Source organism: Rhinopithecus bieti, unplaced genomic scaffold (genome assembly GCF_001698545.2).
Source record: "Rhinopithecus bieti isolate Rb0 unplaced genomic scaffold, ASM169854v2 scaffold_2554, whole genome shotgun sequence".
Taxonomy (NCBI): domain Eukaryota; kingdom Metazoa; phylum Chordata; class Mammalia; order Primates; family Cercopithecidae; genus Rhinopithecus; species Rhinopithecus bieti.
The window spans coordinates 1,026,131-1,035,309 of NW_016804196.1; the positions used below are offsets into that span (position 1 = coordinate 1,026,131).

Consider the following 9,179-nt stretch of genomic DNA (forward strand, 5'->3'; position numbering starts at 1 on the left):
AAACTATACTACAAGGCTACAGTAACCAAAACAGCATGGTACTGGTACCAAAACAGAGATATAGACCAATGGAACAGAACAGAGTCCTCAGAAATAATACCACACATCTACAGCCATCTGATCTTTGACAAACCTGAGAGAAACAAGAAATGGGGAAAGGATTCCCTATTTAATAAATGGTGCTGGGAAAACTGGCTAGCCATAAGTAGAAAGCTGAAACTGGATCCTTTCCTTACTCCTTATACGAAGATTATTCAAGATGGATTAGAGACTTAAATGTTAGACCTAATACAATAACTAAAGTTTTAAGGGCCGGGTGCGGTGGCTCATGCCTGTAATCCCAGCACTTTGGGAGGCCGAGGCCGGTGGATCACGAGGTCAGGATATCGAGACCACCCTGGCTGACACGGCGAAACCCCGTCTCTACGAAAAATACAAAAAATTAGCCGGGCGAGGTGGTGGGCGCCTGTAGTCCCAGCTACTCCGGAGGCTGAGGCAGGAGAATGGCGGGAACCCGGGAGGCGGAGCTTGCAGTGAGCGGAGATCCAGCCACAGCACTCCAGCCGGGGGACAGAGCAAGACTCCATCTCAAAATGAATAAATGAATAAATAGATAAATAAAGTTTAATTACTTTAATTAACAAAATAAGGAAAGAAAAAAATGATCAAAAGAGTTTATTGTTTTGTATCTTCCTTACAATGATCAGAATCTTCTGATTAGTAAGAGTGCAGATTTTAAGATGACTGAATAGTAGATGAAGCATTCTCTAACTTAAATATGGCTTAAATGAATTGAACATTTACTGCCTATTCATACACTTATAAATATCCTTAGGAGACACTAAAAACTAATTGTTTTATAATCTTGCACACGCTTCTTACTCTAATTGGTATAATTTGTATGTTTATATACATATAATAAATCAATGTGTATTTGCATTTTTGAGAGGAAAGATTATTCCAGCTGAGTTAGAGAAAAATATATTACAAGCTAAAAAAAAGGTATGTTCTACGGTTCTATATTTAACATGCAAATATCTTTATATACTTTACCTATTTTATTACTGAAAATAACTGATAAGAAAATTGCTGAAAAAAATAGAATAAATACAAAATGTGGGAAATTTCTTATAAAACTGAAGTGGTGTAATTAAGTAGCATTGCAATATTTCTAATATTATTGGTTCTGTTAAATATGAAAGGCAAATTTACCAGGGTCATTCATGTATGATGGAATTTGGCCATTTCTATGTTTGTGGTGTTACTTTCTTTAAAATAAGTTTAAACAGAAATGACAATAAATAAAATTGAGAGGGAAAGGTATAAATCCACCTTACAGTTATGTTACTGTCTCTAGTGATTATGTACCTCAGAATATTTGAAATCATTAGCTATTCAATGTCCCTAATCAAAGTTATCCAGATTTCTGACATCCAGAAGTGTAATGGGTACCCGTATTGTATACAGTTCCTGTGGACTTTATGAGATTGTCAGAATGATTCTGTTTTTTTCATCAGCAGGGCCACTCCATTCTGTGTCTGTGCCACAGCCGGAAGCACAGTGTATGGAGCCTTCGATCCTCTCCCTGACATTGCTGATACTTGTGAGAAGCACAAACTCTGGATGCATGTGGGTGTAAGTCATCTCCTTTAGTCTGATTTACAATGTCTCTTTTTTAAAAAATCCTACAATCCTTAAAGATCCCTAACAGGCATTTCAGGCAAGTCAACAATTTCTCTGTAGCCTCGATTTTATAATGAATAAATACAGAGAAGGAGTAATCTTATTTTTATTTATTTGTTTATTTTGACAGTGACTCACCTATCACACAGGCTGGAGTGTAGTGGCAAGATCTCAGCTCACTGCAACCTCTGCCTCCTGGTTCAAGCCATTCTCGTGTCTCGGCCTCTTGAATATCTGGGCTTGCAAGCATGAGCCACCACGCCCAGCCCCCAACTGGCTAATTTTTTTGTATTTTTAGTAGAGACAGAGTTTCACCATGTTGGCCAGGCTGGTCTTGAACTCCTGACCTCAAGTGATCTGCCCACCTCGACCTCCTAAAGAGTTGGGATTATAGGCATGAGTCACTGCACTTGGTGTACCTAGATTTATTTTTAAATAGACTTACTATACCATGAAAAGGGCTAAAAATACACCAAATTATATTTAAAAGACTAAATCTCTGTTAATATTCAACCCCAAATTTAGAACATCAATGTGAAGAAAGTCAAACATGATTTGAAATTGAAATAAGACTCAGCCCGTTACTCTAATATACATTTCTGTATTAGTATCTATTAAAGAAATAATAACTTTTGATGCTATTAATTTAGTACAATAACTTTTAACAAAAATTTCTTTGGCTTTGATTAGAGTTGAATAAAATTAAAGTTATGTCATACAATGGAGATATTAATTTTTCTGTAGTATAGCCTAATTTGATGCCAACTTTTAAAATCTGTCTTTGGAAATTATACAGAAAGTGCCTTCTTGAATTAATTAGGAACTTAAGACTTCACCGTGTCATGAATAGACAATGAAAATTCATGGTAGGAAATTTTTTTAATGCATTGTTTTTTAAGTAGAATAATTATAGCCAGCTTGGTAATTATCTAGCATAATAATTAAATCTTTATCATGTTTTCAAATAAATTTAACATAGAAAAAGTAGTCAGTGTAATTGAAAAATAAGTAATTAGTATAAGAGCACATGCTCTTTGTATTTGTTGTAGGCAGCTTGGGGAGGTGGACGGCTACTATCCAGAAACTATTCCTATAAACTCAGTGGCATTGAAAGGTAAGACCTGGGGCATTGCTTGTGAAAGCGAAAGAACCCATTTAGACTCCTTTTCCAGTGACTGTGAGTGCTAACTGGAGCTGTTTTGTCACCCAGGGCCAACTCTGTGACCTGGAATCCACACAAACTAATGGGCGTCCCTCTTCAATACTCTGCTATCTTGATCCAGGAAAAAGTAAATTATTTCTGTTTTTAATTAGCGACATAATGGATGGCTTAACAATGACTAGATTCCATGTGAATGTTTTAAATTAACAAAAATATGACCTCACTGAATTAAACATACTGCAGCAGAATTTGCCCTTCGGAGAACTTGTTCTCCTCCCTTGGTCTTTAAGTATCGGTCATTTGACAAAATCAAATGAGTATAGTGGATAGGCAATAAACCAGCTACCTGTGGGTGGAAAGGTGTGTTATGAGATGAAAGACGGTGAGAAGATCTTTAGAAAACTTGATTATTTATAAACCAGTTATTAAAAACATAATGTCCGGCCAGATGCGGTGGCTCACACCTGTAATCTCTGCATTTTGGGATGCCGAGGCAGGCAGATCGCTTGAGCCCAGAAGTTCAAGACCAGCCTAGGCAACTTGGTGAAACCCCATCTCCACCCAAAATACAAAAAATTAGCCAGACATGCTGGTGCGTGTCTGTGGTCCCAGTTACTCGGGAGGCTGAGGTGGAAGAATGGCTTGAGCCTGGGAGGAGGTTGCAATGAGCCAAGATCGTGCCACTGCACTCCAGCCTAGGTGACAGAATGAGACCCTGTCTCAAAAAACAAAACAAAACAAAACAAAACATAATGGCCATAGATATATGAAAAAAAAAGTGCAACATCATTAATCATCAGGAAAATGAAAATTAAAACTTCAGTAAGATATAACCTCACAACTGTTAGGATGCCTATTATAAAAAAAAAACCAAAGATGAGCATTGGTAACAATGTGGAAAAATGAAACCCTTGTACACTTTTGATGGGAATGTAAATTAGTGAAAAAAGTATGGGTGAAAAGTATGAAGATTTGTCCAGAAATGAAAAATAAAACTACTATACAATCCCACGATCCCACTATTGGGTATATATCTAAAGGAGATGAAATGAAATGAGAATGCCTGAGAGATAGCTATACTCCCATGCTAACCGCAGCATTATTCACAATAGCCACATTATGGAATCAATCTAAGTGTCCATTCATGGATGAATGGATAAAGAAAATGAGGTGTATATACACAATGGAATACTATTCGTCCATTTTTTAGTAAAAACGAAATCCTACCATTTGTGACCACATGGATGAACCTGGAAGTCGTTAAGTAAAGTAAGCCAGACACAAAAAAGACAAATACCTCATGATCTCACTCATAAGTAAAATCTAAAAACATTGATCTTACAGAACTAGAGAGCAGAATGGTGGCTACCAGGGGCTGAAGCAGTTGGGGGAGGGAGTTCAAGGGGAAGTTGATCAAAGGATACAAAATGTCAGTTAGATAAGAGGAATAAGTTCAGGAGATCTATTGTAGGACCTGGTGACAATAGTTAATAACAACATATTGTATTCTTGAAAGTTGTTAAAAGAGTGGGTGTTACATGATCTCACCACAAAAGTGAAAACTATATTCAGCAATGCATACATTAATAAACTAGATATAGTCATTCCACAGTGCATATATACATCGTATATATACACATTCCACAATGCCTATGTAGGAAATCCATGTTAGTTAACTGTATTTAGTCATTCCACAATGCATAGGGTGTATACAACATGCATATATGCAATACTTCATACATATATGCCAAAACATCAAGTTGTGCACACAATAAATAAAATTTTATTCATCAATTTACAAATAAAATGAAATAATAATTTTAAAAAGCCACCAAGCAAAATATCTCTTAAGGATCAAATTTGTCTCACTGGCCAACTTGTAATCTTAGAGTATAGAGCCAATAATAGGTCATATTTTCATGTGGATGACAATGAGTAACTGTAATATGTTTTTGGCACAAAAAACATAAATGTAGCCAGGTGTGGTGGCTCTTGCCTGTAATCCCAGCACTTTGGGAGGCTGAGGTGGATGGATCTTGAGGTCAGGAGTTCGAGACCAGCCTGACCAACATGGTGAAAACCCATCTCTACTAAAAGTACAAAAAATTAGCCCAGCGTGGTGGTATGTGCCTACAGTCTCAGCTACCCAGGAAGCTGAGGTAGGAGAATTGCTTGAACCTGGGAGGTGGGGGTTGCGGTGAGCCGAGATCACACCACTGCACTCCAGCCTGGGCAACAGATTGAGACTTCATCTCAAAAAAAAAAAAAAAAAGGCATAAAAGTATGTGTAGTATAACATTTTTTTCTGTTTACATGTATATTTATTTTATTTCCCTTCATAATAAATGTGATGGTATACAAGGACTTAAGCTCATAATCTCCTCCAAGTAGAAATACAATTATAAAGTTGCATATTCTTTATTGAGTTGTCAAGTTGGAAACACATTTTACCTAACCTTCATTTCTACCTTTGGGGACGTCATTTTCTATTTTCTCTTATTTGCAAGCAATCCAGGGGTTTTGGGTATAAAAATAATGTCTTCCTACTAAAGCCTTCCTGCCTGCTCTTTGAGTACTTAATGCTCACTTCATCTTCCCTAGTTCTGAGGGAATCTTTATTCCCTCATTACCTAGTGCATTATCAGCTCTGCTGACTGGAACTATTAACATTAGCTCTGCTTCAGCTCCTGCCAAGTTGGCTGCATGGCAGCAATATCCCGTCCACAAAATGGCAGGTGCTTCATGCTCAAAGCCTGCAGGTTAGCAGACTGATACTTCTTCAGCACTGGTATGTGTCCAGAAGTCAGACATTATAGTTTGGCCATTTTTTGAGAAGCTTTCAAATTTGTCTCCAACCCCACCTTGCTAACAGGTCTCTATTTAACTTTCAGATTTCAGATGCCTTTCTTTTTGTGGCTCAAATACAAATTTTCTGCAGTTTTCTCTGATTTCTTAGCCCACCATGAGTATGTTGAAATAGTACATTTCATTCTACGTAAGTACCTATCATGAGTTTTCAAATAAATTGTTTTGTTATATTTTGTCTTGTACTTTATCTTTTCCTAAAGATAGATACATGGTCAATGGAAGTAAAGCAGAATTCCCAAACCAATAAGCCTTTACTATTTTTAAGGTCGTTTCTGGAAAACAAGTCTATCTTGGTGTAGCCTTGAATTAAGAGGAAAGTTCAATTCTTATCTATTAACCACTTGAATGTCTGGGGCTGCAAAGAGACAATTTTAATTCATGCCTTAATGAGTAGAACAATTTGAGTATATTCAATATTTAATGAATGTATTTTTCAATACTGACAAAGGAATTGATTATAAGGAAGTAAGTATACATTTTGTATAATTGTACATAAAATACATTTTAAACTGATTTTAAATATTCTTCATTTTATGCTCAAGGGAATGAAAATACCATATGTTTTTCAAATAAAATGCCAACCACATCAATTTCATTCATTCAGAAGAAGCTTTTCATAATGCAAAATATAAACTCATTAAGTAGCTTCTCCTTGTTGCTAGGATGGGGATTGAAATCCTTGACCTTGCACAAAGGTCCAGGAGGTGTAGTCTGTGACTTTCTCTGAACTCTTACTTCCTCTTGTGTTTCCTTTTGTTTTATTCATATCCTTTGGCTTCCTTTTAGTTCCAAAAAGATGTACTGCAGCTCTCTCCCTTATGATCTCAGTACATCTTTCTCCTCCCACCTGTCAGTCATGGTCTGACTCAACTTTCACTCCCACAGCTCTCTTCCCCCAGCATCTTTCTTGCTAAACTGCTGATTCAAAAACGTTTTTTACTCAGAATCCTTCCTTGACCTCCAGGCTACATGGAATCTTTGACCCTTAGACCAGACTATTCTATAGCACCATGAAAACTCTTTCATAGCATTTATCATGGGTATAATTTGACATTCATATCTGTGACATTGTGTTTAGTGCCCAGCCCTGCCCTTACCTACCCAGCCTCCTGCCACTCAGACTATAAGTTCCATAAAGGCAGAGTTTCTCTACCCTTTCTCTCACCACAAATCCACCGTCTCAGCACCATGTATGACAGGTGCTATAAATATATGCTGCTTAATAAGTGTAGCTCAATTATCACATCACATAAAGCTCATCTTGATGATACTGTTTTAATTACTGTATTAATTACTTGATGATACTGTTTTCAGTAGTCTCTAGGCCTGCTCTAATAAAAGATCAAAAAGGGGGTTCAAAAGAGCCTAAGAAGAAAATATTTACTTGTGTAAATAGGACACCCAAAATACATATTCATAAAATATTTTCGTTTTTGAGTTATAATTTCTATTCTATTTCCCTCAAATACTTCAACACTGACCATCACATTGTGGTCCTTCCTGTAGATCCACAAGCCTATCCTGAAACAGAGTGTGCGTTATCTTCCATAGGATGTTGGGTTTCCACAAACCTCAAGTCAAACTGCCATTTTGTCAGCTCCCAAATTCATCATTGTATAGATATAGTTCTTGAAAATTACTTAACATGTTAACATTTTCAGTTTCTTCAATCTATAAAAATGATGTCATTATAGTACCTATACCATCGGTTTTCCATGAGGATCAAATGATGTAATGTGAGATGGCAAGCATATAACAAACACATAATACATATAATGCTATTTACCTCTTGTACAAATAGTTCTGGTTAAGTTACATTTAAATTATACTCCATCAATGCACATAACGTTAGGTTTTGTTGTGCTGAAGCAACATACACACTGAGAAAATCATTTATGTCTCAATGATGGGTAACATGTCCTTTTCTAGTGAATTATTTCTTAATCTTCCAAAATGAAGCTTCCTGAAGTCTTTAACACGGAGGAGGAATGTTTTCCACATTTTTTATATGAGACAAAAGGCTAGAAAAAGATAAAAGTAAACAAATGGATTAAACGCATGGATTATTTTATTCTTCATATACTATGGTCATCAGAGCTGTTTATTTGGCATCTACACCATTGGTTCACAGGATAGTTTAGTTAAAATGGACTAGGCAGTCAGTTTTCACTAACATTATTAAATAACAGTCACATAATTTCAAAAGAGGAGCAAGACTTCAAGGCATTTGAGTTTTAAAAAGTAGACAAGTATTCACCAAATTGCACCACCTGCATATTCCAGATAAATCTAAAAAAAACAACTGAATATGCTCAAATATTTTCAAAAAAGAATATATTTCTATATTAAATATGTAAAATTCTACTTAAATTTGCATTCAAATTGGAAATAGTAAGTTAAGTGAAATAAATAATTGTGGTTTCTTATTGAAATATGCCTGACTTACATGTTAGATATGTTTTTCCTTTTTTAGGGTCTTCCAGATGCATGTAATCAGATGCAAGCTGAGTATCTTTCCCATGAGATAAACTCTACAATGTTAACTTTGACACTGGGGATTAAACTATTCAGTGTGGCCGATGTGTTGATATATTCAAGCTATGGTTAATGTGGAAAGCAAAGGTAGGAATATGTCATCTTTTACTCATTCTACTTTTTATTGGAGTAGAAAAGAAAGGGGGTAAGGTTCATATTAATATGCGTATTTGGAAAAAAAAACACCAAAATTTTAAAGTTTTAGGGCTATGACAATCTGGTTTTTAACAAGAACAAATTTAACTAATCAAGCTAATGATTTTCATTATTTATTTGGGGTTTTGACATTTTACACCACAAGGTAGTAGAGAATACATGCACCTCGGGTGTGTTCCTAAGATGAGAACCTCTCAATGTTGTCAGGCGCCAAACAGATGTGTAAGTGTCTGAAATGCACAGGTTGTTAAGAAAAGAGGGAATAATGAAACTGGAGACTATAGGACCAGTCTGACTCATTCACATTTAAATTACTCTGTAGCAATGCACCATCCATATTGATGAAGTTTAACAATTTTCTCTCGATTTGTTGAGCACTATTTTACAGTCTAGGCAGTCTAGGTGCTGGGGAATGCAGTGAGCAAAGAAACCAAATTTCCTTTTCTCATGTAAGTTACATTTGGGAGGGTTGTGGAGGGTTTGGGTGCTATAGACAATAATCAATGAGTTAGCTAGAAATGCTATTTATAAAAACCAAGGGAGCTTAGAGAATATAGAGTGATGACACATCATGCATTAAGAACAGCGACTTTGGATATTGTTTTCAGTGTTACATAAAATCACTAAATGGTTTTCATCCAAGGAGAGACAGAATCAGATTATGTTGTAAAGGGAATGGTTTTGGCTTCTTAATGATAAATGCATGGCAGGGAAGAGAAGAGAAGCAATATGATTAGTTAGGAGGTTCTTCCAGTGGTCTAGGCAAGACATGATG

The 9,179-nt window shown here is 36.0% G+C and overlaps 1 long non-coding RNA gene across 1 annotated transcript; it reads left to right on the forward strand.

Moving 5' to 3' along the window:
• The first annotated feature begins 1,549 nt into the window (after positions 1–1,549).
• On the forward strand, positions 1,550–8,329 carry LOC108526394 (uncharacterized). The gene is made up of 4 exons (XR_001884508.1): positions 1,550–1,635; positions 2,733–2,797; positions 5,737–5,840; positions 8,187–8,329. It is a non-coding gene; the product is annotated as an uncharacterized LOC108526394 (long non-coding RNA).
• Positions 8,330–9,179: the final 850 nt, after the last annotated feature.